The 16920-nt window shown below is 34.8% G+C and overlaps 1 protein-coding gene across 6 annotated transcripts in view; it reads right to left on the bottom strand.

The window, feature by feature from the left end:
* The window catches only part of LOC108904553 (Ca(2+)/calmodulin-responsive adenylate cyclase), a 350154-nt gene that overhangs the window by 262976 nt on the left and 70258 nt on the right, over nucleotides 1-16920 (bottom strand). The window lies entirely within an intron of this gene.

Here is a 16920-nt window from a genome sequence, read left to right as displayed (position 1 = left end):
TGGCCATACCTACTTAGTAGTAATTACAGCAAATTCATATAACTTGTGAGTTTGTCTCACTGAGCATACCTATATATTAGAAACTATAGCCTATTCATATAACCTGTGAGTTTTCTCATTGGGCATACCTACTTATTTAGTAGTAATTATAGCCAATTCATATAACTTGTGAGTTTTTCTTACTGGATATACCTATTTAGTAGTAATTACAGCAAATTCATATGACTTGTGAGTTTCCTCACTATTTAATAGTAATTATAGCTAATTCACATAACTTGTGAGTTTTCTCACTGCGCATACTTATTTAGTAGTAACTATAGCCAATTCATATAACTTGTGAGTTTTTTTCACTGAGTATACCTTTTTAGTTGGAATACCGGTTTATTCACATAATTCATGAGTTTTCTTACTGAACACTCTTATTTAGTGTTGATAGATAATTCCTAGTTTTGTCGCAAGTATGTCTATATCTTTAACATTGCTATATCATCTTGAAAATAATAATTGTTAGAGACGTTATATAAATTTACGTTGTCAATCTTATTGAGAAGTTGGATATTTGATTTGACGAGCACCATTAATTAAATTGCATATTCTTTTGAAGAAATAATTAAGTGTCCTAGACACACTGACTAGTAAAGTCATATTTCGGGTTATATCCACTAAGTAAAATGTCATTTGAGTAACAGTAAGAATTATTTTGTGTTAGTAACTGTTGATGAATTGGTATTATGAATTAAGGTAGTAAGTTCAATGACATTTAATGTGAATAAGTTTTATATGCATTTGAGGTATTTACTGTTTTGCTTGTCAGTATTGACAGTGTAGAGATCCATGGATAATGTTTTTGAGTGACTGTCACGGTACTCAGGCAGGGTGCATCGCGAATTTGCCATTTGCATCCATTAACACCTATTGTTGCTGGATTGGTCGGGAGAGTGTCCTAAGGCTAATCGGTGCCACAAGTCGGGAGCACTCTGGGTGGATCTTTTGTGAGTTTGACCCTAACATCCATTGCACACCTGGAGTTGACACCGGGAGAGGTGTCAAGAACAGTACGAAAATGCTTAGATCTGTTTAGATGTGTAATATACAGAATAGTTTCAGTAGTATCACAGTTGCTTATTGATTGTGCAGTAGATATATCACACCCTGTATAGGTTTAAGTAATTATTGCTAAAGTGTCAAAATACCAATTTTAATTTTATATAAAAATAATCATCGTATTCATGCTTATCTATGAAGTATATTGCTTCTGGCAATTGTTTNCCCGTAAAATGTAAACTTACGATTTCCTTTTGTTGTCGTGTTAGCATAACAAGCATAGACCATGAGGTACATAAACAGGATACGGTACGGTGCAGGTAGAGATAGAAGAACAAGACCTATTTGTGGTGTTAAGTCGACCACCCACAAAGACAAGGTTAGCATTTGATGAGTGTCTCTTGAAAGCGAAGTTAACCTTGTAAGTGTGTCGTTCAAAATGGAACTGAATCAGAGGACAGGTAAAATTTAAGCTGGTCCCGTCTAGATCGACCGCTTTCGCATGAAACGGACAGTCAATTCCGAATTCATCAACATTCTACACACGAAAACATGAAAATAAGTTCATATGAACATGCGTTCTAAAATGAGACATAAGGGAGCTATGGCCGTTTGAAGATCACCGCTGACAATGGTTTTACTAGAACCGCATTAGATATGGATGTGAATTTTGATGCACGAAATACTGTAAATAAAAGCTGTTTTCTGAAGTAGGCAGTTATTTTAATTTTACAATTTTAATCATGGAATTATTTACCCTGAATTTTTTAACACGCAGCTTTTTTTTAATGGTCTAAAAAATTTGGTTTAACGTAATTTTTTACACACAAAAGTTATTCGTCTAAAAATTCATCAGACTAATAGTTATATACAAGGTGTTAACAAAATAAGTATTCAAAATTGGAGAGTATGTAAAACATGTCGAAATATGATGAACACCTTAGTAGAGTTTTTGTCAGTGGCGGCCTCTAAGGGAGATACAGCCCCTTGAAGGGGTAACTCAGGAAATAGTTTTTATTGTACAACATCAAAACAATGTAATATTAAATCGAGAAATTTTGGGGTTGTATTACTATTTATATGCTTAAAAATCGGCGTAATATACAAATCAAAATTTTCTACAGGGGCGTAAGAAAATTCGGGACAATGGAGCAAATTTTACAATTTTTTTTATACGCAATTTTTTCTACTTCCTGAACCGAAATTATGAACATTTATCATATTTTGCATAAAAAAGGTACTCTTATTAGATTTTAATAGCATGAGCCGTTTTCTAGTAAAATCCATTTCAATAATTCATTACGTGCTCAGAAATTCCTGCTGAAAATAAATGTATCAAATTGTTACATGAGAAAATTACGAATTTATTTAATTTTTTTTTCAAACTGGATTTCTGCATCGAAATCAGATATGGATTTATAAGTGGAATGGAAATATCGTGGCATAAGACCCTAAACTTCAAGATGCAAACATCCAAAAAAATTTTTTTGTGGTCTTAACGACCAAAATGCCTGCTGGAAAAAAGACTCCAAATTTTTAGCAATTTTTTTCTTGAAAATGGTGGGGTTCCGGAAAAATTTTATAGAACAAAAAGTTGTTAAAATTATGCAGAGAATACGCTTAAATTTTTTTACAATTTTTTGAGACGTTTTTACATTTTTAAAATTTGGCCATTTTTTGAAAAATCCAAAAATCATTCCAAAAATTCTGAAAGCGTATTCTCTGATAAATTTCAAGAACTTTTTGCACTACAAATTTTTTTCTGAAACCACATCGTCGTGGACAATTTTTTTTACGAATATTTGATTAAAATTTCATTGGATTTGGAAATAATGGAAATAAATAGGTTATGTAATGAAGTTCCAATCTATTGGCATGAATGTGTAGTTAGGTTTAAAATGTTCTGGCTAATTCAATATTGTATCCCGAAAACTATACAAATTTATTTTTTCTTTGAGCCGGCATTTTGGTTAATAACACCTCAAAAAAATTTTTTTGGATGCATGCATCTTGAAGTTTAGGGTCGTATGCCACGATATTTTCACTCCACTTATAAATCCTCTTGACAGCAAATAGCTTCCTTATGACCTAGTTTATTGAACCAAGTCCACATAAACATTTTTTTATGTTTTCATGTGTAAAATCATTTCTCAAGTTTATGCGTACCTATAGGTCTAAGACTCACTCTGTATAAAATATAAAATTTAATTAGCACGCTGAATCTCCAGAACTGTCATGCATGGCCTACACAGTGAAATGCCATAATTTTTTAATTCACCGATGCTTGGGCAAATTTTTGAAGACGTATATTACAGAAATGATTCGTGAATTTTTTAAACGAATGTTTAATTACGATCAATATTTATATTACAAAGTGTGAATATCAAATGTACTGTTAATGCATTTTTTAAACACCGTATAATAGGCTGGTGAAAAGATATAGCGAGGTGTTAATGTTACTATTTATGATAGCAGAGTAAAAAATGTTGATTTAAAGCTCGCGGATGAAAATTCATACATTTATCTAGGCCCACTATCACAATCTTTGTCTTAGTATTAAACTAGGGTAATATCGCAACTTCTGTTTAATGTAACGTAGAATTTTAAATGTATGTACCAATAAATTAGACAATATAAATTTAGTATTGTGCTAAATTGTCAAAAATCATCCTGCCATAGGGGTAAATTCTCAACAGACTTTCAGAAATATGGATAGTATGGTAACTCGTGTTTAATGTAGCGTAGAATTTTAAATATGTCTGTAACAGCATAATAGACAATATAGATTTGGTAGTGTCACATTGTCACAAACATTCCAACCATGGATCACCATGGTAGCGTAGTCAGTCGAGCATGCGGTGGCAAGTATTTCTTGGCCTATTCTGGTCTGGGTTCAATCCCTGGCGTCGGCACTGGCAATGTCGATGGATAATGGGTGTTTGTCCACGTTTTTTTTCAAGTGTAGCACCCTTTGGCACAGCCTTTGGCTTTGGATTTGGGGGTTGTCTCATTTCTGTGGTGTGTTTTAAGTTTATGGAGGAGAGGGGGGTAATTTGACAATAAACATAGTGAAATATGGCAGTATATTGTAATAAAATGAATTGGGGCAAAAATTTTAAAATATCAAAGAGAAAGAAGGTAAATTTAGGAAAATAAAATTGAAAAATTGATTTTAAAGAAATAAATTATAAGTTGATTAAGTGTGACCAATAGGAGTACAGTAGATGGTTGAAATTGAGAAAGAAAAGATAAAATAAATAAAGATTAGTATACGATAAATTAAAAATTTTCGTAAAAAATGAATTTCAAACAAAATTTAAAGAAATAACGAGCGTTCAAATAAAAACGTGGTCAAGTTGGTTCTGAAAATTTGGACGTAGGGCGTAGCGTATAGCAAATGAACTTAAACGTCATCTGTCAAAGCGCTATATCGCCGCTATCAATTTGAATATTTTCGTTTTAAAAAGCGTTTAAAATGGTGTTTTCTCAAGAACAAAAAGTGTTTATCATAGAGTCCTACTTTAGAAATGGACGCAAGATTGATGGAATATGGAAGTATTCTATTGAGGAATGTTTCATAGAATTTCAAAATCAATTTCCCGGCGTTGTTGAGTACAAAATTTTTCAAAGTGCAGTTCAGCGTTGTGTTAATGTTTTTCGTGAAACGGGCAGTGTAACAAGAAAAGAAGGAAGCGGCCGACCTAAAAAGCGGACTGAAGAATTAAAAGAAAATGTCCAACAAATAATGGAAAATGCGCCAAGAACTTCTGTACGTGTTTTATCACAAATGGTGGGAGTATCAGTCGGTACCTGCCACACAGTGTTAAAAAAAGATTTGCGTTTGTTCTCCTATCGTTTAACTTGTCAGCAAGAACTTCATGAAGTTGATTTTCCGCGACGGGCTGTATTTTGTGAATGGTTTTTAAACAACTACGGTGAACTTCATAATATCACCTTTTTTTCTGATGAAGCCTGGTTTCATTTAAGTGGTTACGTAAACTCACAGAATATGAGAATGTGGTCTTCTGAAAAACCAGATAACTTTTTTGTCGAGGGCCCTCTACACGCTCAAAAAATTGGAGTTTGGTGTGCTCTCAATCGAAGGAGGATTTATGGACCTATTTTTTTTAATGGTACTCTTACTGCGCAAAGGTATAGAGAAGAAATTATCGCTCCTTTTGTTAACCAGCTGGAAGAAAACGAAATTACAAACTTTTACTTTCAACAAGATGGCGCAAGGGCACATACGGCAGGCGAGACGATGAATATGTTGAGGGAAGTTTTCCAAAATCGACTAATAAGTCTCAATGCTGAACATGAATTTCCACCGAGGTCATGTGATATTACGCCGTGTGATTTCTTTTTGTGGCCTTACCTTAAAAACACTATTTTTGAACTGCCTATTCCTGATTTAAACCATCTGCAGGCTCGACTTATAGACAAGATTCGTGAAATTAACAATACCCCGAGCATCTTAGAAAATGTCTTTAATTCTTTGAGGAACAGGTGTGAAAAGTGCTTGGAACAAGGAGGGGGACACTTTCAGCAGCTGCTTTAATTTATTGTTATAACAAGGAGGGGGACACTTTCCGCAGCTCCTTTAATTGTTTGTTATTGTTATCACGATTATTCTTTAAAATAAAGTTATATAGTCATTAACGTTATTGAAACTGACAGCTGCTATACAGCTCGTTGAGAAATGAGGTTAAGTTGGTCGCTATAAGCTACTCCCTACGTCCAATGTGTCAGAGCTAACTTCGACCACGTTTTTATTTGAACGCTCGTTATAATGGAATAAAGTATATTCGAAATTGAGAATATGATTGGTAATTAAAATTTGGATTGCTAGAATTAGAAAGTGATGTAAAAAAATAGTGGGACATGAAAAGAAAAAGAGGGAGGTAACTAAGAAAGAAAAATAATAAAATTGGGGAGCCGACAGCTAAAGTTTTAAAATAAAAATTTTTAATTTAAAAGGAAGATAATTTGATTGCCAGAAAGAAGCAAATGTATTCAATAAAGAAAAACCATTTATAAGGAGTAGAAGAAAACAGTCACAAGAACTAAATTAATTGAAGATTACGGACAATAGAAATCTTAAGTAAGTCCAATAATAAAACAAAGTTAACTGTTATAAAGTATTACCCAGTTTCAAGTCAACACAGATCTAATCCAAGTCACCGACAGGGAATAGTAATATAGAAATATCAGCAAGGAGACAAATAACAAGGAGTTATATGACAGACGACAAGTCAGGAACACAAGTTGTGCTAACAGGTACAGGAAAGAAATAGAGGTCCTTACCAAGAAGAAAAGAAATTAGTGTATTAGACAGTGGTAAAGAGGTATAAACCCCTAATATAATACAGATTTGTATTAAATTTAATATTTAAATCCAAATCTTGGATATTTTTATTTAGTTTAAGTTAGAGTAGAGGAAGTGGCGTAGGTTTAATTTAAGAATACTTCTATTGATAGAAGATTGGTAAATTTTGGATAAATAGTAAAATAAATTAAGTGTTAGCCAGTCACACAATTTTTATTTTAATTTAAAATATATTGGATTAAAGTAACTAAATGAATTAGAAATTATTTTTACGCGAAATAGAATAACTGTGGTCAGTTAAAATTCAAATATAATGTTTTTCTGCCTTTTCCTTCTCAAGATTAAGTGTCTTAATTCATTAATCAGTATAACATTTTAAAATCAAAATACTAATTTTCTCAGAACCTTACCCTGAGGTAAGACTACTCATATTAGATAAAAATTTGCTTGAATCTTAAATTGTTTTTTTTCTCGAACAAACACTTTCTCTATAAACATAACAAACAAAATTTGAATTAAATTACAACTATATGCTTATGTGAGCTGGCGTCCAGACAATAAAGAAGAGAAATAGGATTACAAAGAAGAAAACGCGAAGTAGAATAAGTAAATACAGGTAAGAAAATTACGATCTCACAAGAATTTATAACAATATATTCATATTCTGATTAATAAAATACCTAGTGAATTAAAACTAACAAACGGAAATTTCTTCAAAGAAAGTGACATCACCTATCTTGGAAATTTAGAAATCCGATTTGATTTGTTGGTGATAAATTTTTGACTAGAAAAACTTAAAAAAACTATTAAGTAAATTGTTAATTATTGGTAGATTCCTAAAGTAGGTACCAATAAATTCAGATTAAGAAAAAAAGTTGTTTTTAGGTCCAAATTAACTTCGTCGGCCTGCTCACGTCTCCCTCGGCAATCCAATATGTCAACCTTCATTAACGAACCCTCTTTGTGTAACTGATATTTTCCCGAATTGAATTATTTCCTTATTTTTCCGACCTCGCCGGGTTAAATCGGATGTAAAATTCTCTCGAGTCTCGTCAATCACAAACAAATTTATAGGTGTAATCAGTACCTTTCCCGCCAGCCGATGCCAAATGTTTGTGACATCTCAGTCTGACGCACACACGTCTAAAAATAATAAGCACCGTCCCGTAAGGGAAATGATTATATGGTGGAGCGCCGCGAGAAATCTAACCACCTCTCATGAAAGTGAAAAAGATATACAATGCATTTCATAGAGAGACATGTTTATTTTTCTCCATGCAGTCTCTTGAATAACTAATAATTGTATGTTGCCCATGATCCAAGGTATGTTGTCATGTCATGTTTAACTAGTGATTGTGGGAAACAACTACTCTGCGAGCTACATGCCCCGTCCAGCACTGAATTACACCTACAATATCTAGTAAACAGCTACGATAATTCGTCAGCACTATCACCAGACATATATCGGCTTCGAAGTTATTAGTTATCATATCATAAATGAGACGACCGACGAACGATTTCGCTATTTGGATTAGAGTGTGGGTGAGATATAACGAAAGCATATCTTAAATGTTATTACTATACATTGCCTACTGACACAAAGCAATACTACCCACTTGCCTGCTGGAAAATAGTGACCTACTAATCTGAAGATACTATGAGAGCATGATTTATTTTGCTCTAGGTGAAATATTTGGGGTAAAATATAACTTAATGTTGGATAGAACATGTGGCCGCAGAGTAGTCGTTTCCCACAATATTTAGTTATGAAATTTATCTCGCCTATATAAGTCATGCTTTCATAGTACCTATAGATTAGTAGGTCACTCTTTGTCAGCAAATACAAAACTTTGTGATGGTAGGCATTGAGTAGTACCAAAATTTAAAATATGATATCCTATGTGTGGCTATAAAATAACGAGACCGATGATGACCTCGCGGTTCTTGCTAAATTCCCTGAAAAAGCAGAAAAAAAAACCGGATTGTGGAAAAAATTCACGAGTTCTTCATGAGGACAACGCACCGGTTCACATTGCATTGCCTGTCAAGACGTTTCTAGTCAAGTATAACATTCCAGTGTTAACCATCCCCCTTATTCGCCTGACCTGGCACCATGTGACTATTATCTGCTCTCCAAGGCCAAATCTGCATCAAAAGGAACAAGATTTCAGGTCGTTGAAGCTGTGAAAGAAAAAGAAGTGTGTCATGAATGAGCTCACAGAAAAAGATTCTCAGCATTCTTTTGACCAATGGAAAATTCGCATGGAGCGGTGTAGAGGACAATAATTAAGTATACAGGGTGTTAATGAACTTATGTCAAATATTTTTGCTACATGGCCGTTATGTCAAAATGAGGTAAATACACGGATTTGTGTTGAGTAAAATGTAATTTTAAATCTGACTTACCTCAACATTGCAAGGAGCCACCTTTTGAGAACTGATGATTTTCATAGAAGATGTTCGATGTACCCACCATTTGCTTGCACACAAGCTTCAGCGCGATGTATCCAATTCGCTCGTATGCGTTGCAACATTGCCACGTCCTCTCGAATCTATTACAAGCTTTGGCAATACGATGACGCAGTTGGACGAAGTCACGATGAAGTTCCGTGGAAGTTTTCACATATCCCCACAAAAAAAAGGCTAAATGCGTGAGGTCCGGGGATCGGGGGGGTCATCTAACTAGGCTGCCGCGGCCTATCCAGAGATCGGGAAAATAATGTTTAGAAAGTCGCGCACTCTCCGTAAAAAGTGAGCGGGGGCTTCGTCTGCAGTAACCACATATTCCAATAACTCCGGCAAGCGATTTTGCACAAAATCTACATATGAAGCACCGTCTAAGCGTCTAGGCAATTCAAAAGGTCGTATTAAAGTGTCATTAACGATACCGGCCCACATGTTCCCTGAAAACTGTTGCTAAAAGGTACCGCGACATATTTCGTGTGGATTTTCGACAGTCCAGTGTTGTGTTGTGTGTGTACCTACACCATTTCGACTTAAACATGCTTCATCTGTAACAAGTATTTGCGCTGTAAATTGAGAATTTGTTGCATGTTCCTGAGGCAACCATTCGCCTCGACATACATAGTGGACATAGCAAAACCCCGACATAGTGGAAAATCCCCAGGAGTAAGCGCTTGAACACGCTGAATATGAAATGGGTACAACTGAGCTTCTCGCAATGTCCTTCACACAACAGGATGCGAAATATTTACTTGCTATGCGATATTTCTGATGCTACGATGGGGATCTTCTTCGACGAGATCTAAAATCATCTCCTCGACATTTAAGATTCTTAGTGGCGGCCCTGGGCCACCGTCGCGACCTCGACGCGGTTGTACTTCACCGGTATCCAGAACTCTTTGCGCTACAGTAACAAATGTTCGTGGTGCGGACGGGGGCACACTTGACAAGCTCTGTGGGCATTTTCGTTTGCTTCGCCATCCATAAATTATGAGTATATCATATATTCGCGTTTCGCTAAATAAATGCGCCATTTTCAAAAGAAAACTTGGAAATACGGCTATTAAATGTACTCTCGAAGAACAGCACAGCAATCACTACAACAATGTATTATAAACTAACTTTCGAATACAGTCCGGCTTCATAAGAAACCTACAAACTCGTAAAAAGTGCTCGTCGCGATAAAATACATGTACTTCAGCAGTTCTAAAACAGTTTTAAACACATTTTTAATTAGCTTTTTTCTCCATGACCTTGCTGATACAAGTTATCTCCGTTTTTTGCTTCTTTTTCACCCATTTAAATTTTTGACATAAGTTCATTAACACCCTATATATAAATTTAAAATAAAAAGTTTTACAGCATCTGTCTCGATATTTATGGAGCCACACCTCGTATATTTTGTATTTTGTTTCTTCTTAGTTACATAAAAAGTACTATTCTTGCATTTAAATTATACAGGGTGTTTCATTTCCGGTGTGCCAAACGAACACAGGTGATAGAGAAAGTAATTTTGAACAAAAAAGTTCATATTGACATGTGTCCCAAACCGCCCCCGTGTGGCGCTACGCCCCTTTAAAGGGGGCTATTAAGACATAATTTTATTACAATATCTCGACAATGCTTCGAAATAAATTGATATGAACTTTATGAACTTTTTTGCTCAAAATTACTTCTCTATTATCTGTATTCGTTTGGCACTCCGGAAATGAAACACCCTGTACAATGACTATTGTATGCCTATTAAAATTTATAGTTTTCATCTCTCTTTTTCTTCATTTTTATTGCCATTATCTCACAGTTTGTTTAATACTTGAATAATTAAATACATATTCTTCTATTCTTAATTAATTAATCTACATTACCATTATGTTCCACATTACCCCAAGCGTAAATAAGAGAATTATTAAACTTTTTTTGTTGCTTTTTTCGTTGACACTAGAAAGTAATCATGATTTCATTCACTTAAGGGTTGGTATCATATTGACAGTATATTCCCATATTACCCTACTTACCTGAATACATACTTAAGACATTGACTATTAAGTATTTTACGACATCGACCCATCATCATACTTACAGTCTTTTTCCCTGTTTTTTTTTATCTGATTTAATTGTAAGTTATATGCGGATTACGTGTCATTCGGGCGCAAGGCAATCCATTTTTTGTGGAAAATTTCGATAATAGTAGACGCGATATCTATTTGAATTAAACATGAAATGAATATATTTAGTACGTCTCGAAGATACCGCCGACAGTTAGCCTTTGGAAAGGACGACACACACTCCAGTTGATGAATAAAAATGTGAAATTTCAAGGCAAATGCGTGTTTACCGAGAAATTAAAAATGACCCAGATACATTCTAATTGAAGATAAGTAAATAACCGCAAAATACAAGCGAAAGAACTGGAAAATTACAAAAACTAAAAAAAAATTGATTCACGTTTTCTTGACATATGACTTTTACCATAAGAATAGAATGACGTCATGATGTGACACTATTAATTAAGCGGGTGTCCCTCAAATAAATGCACTGTTTATGATATGTAGATCCGAGTGTAAACTTTCAAATCTAAAAAAAAGCCTCTAATTTTTTTAAAATTCCAAGAACACAAAATTCACAAATTTTGATACGGTAATACCTACATTTGGTTAATGCAAAACAGTATCAGTAATTCTGTATTTCCATTACCAGTGCCGCACACTGTAATAAAAAGTATTGTAAAATTCCTCGAATTTTGCATGGTAACATGTTGTCATGGTATGTTCAAGTAAAATTCATGTAACATTTATGTAATATTAACTATAATCTTTCAAATATGTATTGATTATACATTCATTTTACTTGAACATTTCATGGAGACAGGTTACCGTGGAAAGTTGGAGGAATTTTACCATACTTTTTATTATAGGTAGTGCAAATATGGGAGGTCAGACCTTTTCGAAATTTCTAAGCCTGATTCTTTTTTAATAAACCTTTTTTTAATATTTCAATATGATAGTCCCACAAAATATGATTAGTAAATAAATTAGTAAATATGTAAAGGACTGCACAAAATGAATGGAAATTGGGTCCCGCTAGATTTGGCTGGAATTGTGATATGTTATAGTTCTCCACATTCTGATGAAAAGTGGCCACTGGTCCAAAGTGATCCTATGGATAGTTTCATAGATATAGAGGGGGGAAGTGTGTGATTTTGGCAGTACACGAAGTTTCAAGTTGATGCATTCAAAAACTGAGGCATGTAATGAATTTTGACCAGTAGGTACAATGCTTTTGGGATCGCTGAACCTGAATTATTGGATAGCTTAGCTATCTAAGGTCACCTGGAGGTCAGGTAAAGGTCGTTTCAAGGTCAAACTGAAGAAAAGACTTGTATTGAATTCTGACCAGGTCGCTGAACCTGAATTCGGGGATAGCTTAGACCTATAAGGTCACCTGGAAATCATGTCAAGGTCATTTCATTTGACTTAATCTCAATTCAAGCCCCGCAGGTGACCTTATAGGGCTAAGCTATCCCCGAATTTAGGTTCAGCGACCTCAAAAGCATACATACTTACAGGTTAACATTCGTGAAAGGCCTTTTCTTTACTTTGACCTTGAAATGATCTTGACTTGACCTAACTGTGACCTTGTAGGGTTAAGCTGTTCCCAAATTCAGTTCCCTCCCAAAAAAAACTTATACACGCACTGGTTGAAGTTTAATACAAGCCTTTTCTTTAGTTTCATCTTGAAATGACCTTGAATTGACTTGAAGGTGACCTTTAGGGTTACGTCGTCTCCAGATTCTGAGTCTGCAAGCCCAAAAACCTATACACACACTGGTCAAAATTCAATACAAGTCTTTTCTTCAGTTTGACCTTGAAGTGACCTTTATTTGACCTCCAGGTGACCTTAGATAGCTAAGCTATCGCCGAATTCAGGTTCAGCGATTCCAAAAGCATTGTACCTAGTGGTCAGAATTCATTACATGCCTCAGTTCTTGAATCTATCATCCTGAAACTTCGTGAAGCTTACTCAGTTCTACAGCCAAAATCACACACTTCCCCCCTCTATATTTTTGAAAGTATCCATAGGATCACTTTGGGCTCATGACAACTTTTCATCAGAATGTCGAGAACTATAACATATCATCACAATTCCAGCCAAATCTAGCGGGACCCAAATTCCATTCATTTTGTGCGGGGTCCTTTAGTCCTGTAACTTCTACGCCTATGACTTTTTTTTAAATATCTCTGAATACGTTGTTAAAACAACTCATTAATGAAAAAAAATATATATATTCCTATCAAATGTGTTAGTGTATTTTCTTCTTTATAGTAGAAACTACTGTTTTTTAAAAGTAATTTTAACACAAAGCATTAAGTAAATCCGAAAGATTTATTATCAACCTTGTTCCAATTAACCGTTGATATATAATGAAATGGGTCGCTACTCGCCTAAATCTATAAATGCTTTTTTTGCGCATTGTTAATTAATATATCTTTTACAAATTTGTTTCAAAATTTATATGTTTATGGTGTGGTACAAGGGCCTTTGAGTTAAAATTTTTAGGATACTTATTTCTGTAATGTTTGTTCAACAACTCATTTACGTCATGTAATAAAGGATAATAATAATCAGAGTCATAGATACATTACTTACGACAGGATTCCCAACCTTTCGAACTGTGATACCATGGCCGCTCCTAGTTGCGAAACGCTCTCAGTCAAAGCACTAGTCGAGGAAACCGAAGAAGCTTTTTTCGTCCTTTCCTCGAACGCTCGCTTCGGGATAATGGGCTACCGCTCCTCTGCCTATGCTTCCGCTGTCGACCGCTGCCATACACCGGGCTTGCTGAATCCAGGCGCTGTCGCCTGGCCAACGCCCTGTCTTCTTTGGGCGAACTTCCCTGCTCATCGGTTACCTGGAGTATCGCTTGCTCCAGCGCTGGCTGTGACCTCTGCCATACCTCATGCTGTCGAAATTCTTCTCCCCAGACCTAGAGGTATCTCTTCGACGACGACGTCGGGTCAGGCTCCTACGGGTGACTCCACGCTTCGCACGTGAGCTTCGCTGTCGCTCTATCGAATCTTCCATATTAATTTTATTTTCTTAAACACTTTGTCACAAGCACACAAGTTCAAATCAGCGCACGAGTTCAGATCCCACTTCTGATGTTAAATGTTCGTTGAACAGCAATCAAAAATACAAACTAAAACAATATCCTATAAATATTTATTTTACAACTTAAAGAGATGTATTCTAGCATATGTACTCTAGCATAGTTAAAATGTTAATGATCTCGGCTCTCGGCTTCCTAGTTCCCGATACGTAAGCCGTCCTGTCAGCACTATTTGAGGTTCCACCAACATGACATCACCGGCTTATCTACAAATATGACCATTTTCCACCTCCACATACTTCCTAAGTCTACAAATGTTATTTGTTTGTACACGAAAAAGCATTTCTGGGGTATGTCTAATATTATCACAATGGAAATTAATTATTTGTAGCAATTCATCCCTTGTCTGTACTGGGGTTGCGTACACTAAACTTCCCGACGGAAGAAGTCCGTCGGGTTAAATTCTGGAGAACGTGGTGGACATGAAATTGGGCACCCTCTCGCAATATATTTATTATTAAACACAATGGATAAATAACTTCGTACATCAATATTGAAATGGGGACGAGCCCCATCGGGCATGAACTAAACGTTTCTTCGTGTGTCTAATGGAGGAACTTCGTCTAATAGTTGCTGCAAATTATTTTGCAAAAACTCCAAATATCAATGTCCATTCAGATCTTCCTCAAAAACGTATGGACCTATTAAATTATTACCACAGAAATTCTTTTTCGCGTAGAAACAAATAACATTCGTAGTCCTAGGAATTGTGTGGAGGTGGAAGGTGTCCATATTGAAAATGTGTTTTGATAGTTTTCTTCTTTTAAATTATTTTTTTAACTTTAACTTATTCTTGTTTTGTTTTCCTATTTTGTGTTATGTCTAAAGTGTGTTTATCAAATTTTGTTAGTGATTGTTTGTTATTCGTTGTATTCGACTAGAATATCGCGCAGAAGGAAGTTGGCGTTTGTTGCCGATCATCTGCCATCTCATCGATCGACACTTCTGACCGATTTTTTATTAAAAACCGTATTTTAACTATCTACCACTCTCCATATTCGCCTGATTTGGCACCTAACGACTTTCACGCTCTTAGACCTTGCAAATCGTTGCATTGAGTTGCAAGGGGACTATTTTGAACAAAATAAATCGGTTTTGCCAAAAACACTTTTTATTGTTCTTATTCTTTTAAAGTCCTGTTTACTTTGGAACATATTAGAAACTGTTTATAAAAGATAAAGAAATACATATTTTTAGAACTTACACAGGACATTTAACATTTAGTAACATAATAGATATTTATCTGCAACGTTAAGAAGAAAAAAAAAAAGAAAATCCATTATGCAAAATAAACATCTGTATTTATGTATTATTTAATTATTTATAAAGTTATCGTCCTTGAACCTGCCCATATGTTTATCAAAATAATCTATTAATACATGTTTAGCTAATTGTGACAAGATCTTGGCAAAGATTGAGACACGCTGCTAAGATAGCGATCAAGAAAACTAATTAAATAAATAATTTGCTATTAAATTACCAGATCCTTACGTATGACGTAATTCTTGCGAGTGGAAACCTACGCAGCTTTTACCGGTAATATAGTACAGTTATTAGTCATTGTCAGCTGAAATATAGCGTAAATACATCTTATACGCTCTAAAAAATTTGTGCCATTCCGCTGTCGTGAATTAAGTTTGAATTTTGGGTTTTCTGACGTAAAATAAGGACCTAAAATAGTGCTATGATAGATGGCATTTCTCTGATAGTTAAATTATTATATTGACAATTGTAGGAAACATATTGATTTTATATGTATTAACATTATTCGAGACATTATTATTATTATCCAAAAAGTCCTTCATAAATGATTACAAGCAAAGAGAATTTTGTTTAGAAACACTAATAAAATCAAGTAAGATCAAACACCGGCTGGTAATTTGTGTAATTTTTCACATTTTCTTGAACCAATCGACGATCGCATTATCTCGGGTGCTGATGCAACGACATTGTAAATGAATTATTAATATTGTTGACGTTAGATTTGAGAAATTTTTAGTTAACAGTACAATTGTCATTTTTGTTTCTAGTATTATGAGAATGGATTTGGCTACGGACAGTAAACGACTTCATTTTCTTTTACGTACAAAAGACACTGGAGTATGTAAGTACATGGTAATGTTAAAATACCAAGTTTCTTAAACTGTGCTCTGCAGTCATCCCTGAATTTTAAACCCGAGATTATGCGAATGGCTTTTCTTTGAGTAGCAAAAACGGTATCAGCTGAAGGTGAATGATCCCAAATCAGGATTGAATAGGATATTTAGGATTGAATAAGGCTATGATAAGCAGTAATTAACGTTTTTTGAGATACTTTGCTAATCAAGTTGCGGGTTAAATAGATACCCTTGGAGATCTTATTGCAGAAGTAGTGGGCGTGCCTGTCCCATTGCAATTTCGGATCCAAATATATTCCCAGAAATTTTACTGCATCAGGATTGTTTACATCGTCTATTTCACGCAAGCTGAACATCAATTTTTCGTTCTTAGATGCGTTTAGGCATAAGTTATTTGAAGTGAACTAATGTAATGCGTCATTCTGGATTATTGGAATGTCCGCCGTCAGATCATCCAAAACATTATTGGCTATGGATAAATTAGTGTCATCAGCGAAAAGAATCATCGCGAACACGTCGTTTTTCACAGAAGTTGGGAAATCATTTATATACAGTAGAAATAGTAGTGGTCCCAGAACAGAACCTTGAGGTACCCCGTAATTCAAATTTAATGTTATTGATTTGTAGTTGTATTTTCTAGGTATACAAGAAGTTGGTTTTTCAATATTATTTCGTAAATTTTTGCAAAACAAGAGATGATCGATATAGGTATGTAATTTGATGGATCGTTGGTATCATTTTTTTTTAAAGATATGTATAACTTTAGAAATTTTGAGACAACTAGGGAAAATATTCTGGAACAG

Source organism: Anoplophora glabripennis, unplaced genomic scaffold (assembly GCF_000390285.2).
Source record: "Anoplophora glabripennis isolate ALB-LARVAE unplaced genomic scaffold, Agla_2.0 scaffold99, whole genome shotgun sequence".
Lineage (NCBI taxonomy): Eukaryota > Metazoa > Arthropoda > Insecta > Coleoptera > Cerambycidae > Anoplophora > Anoplophora glabripennis.
This window is presented reverse-complemented; position numbering and strand designations above follow the sequence as displayed.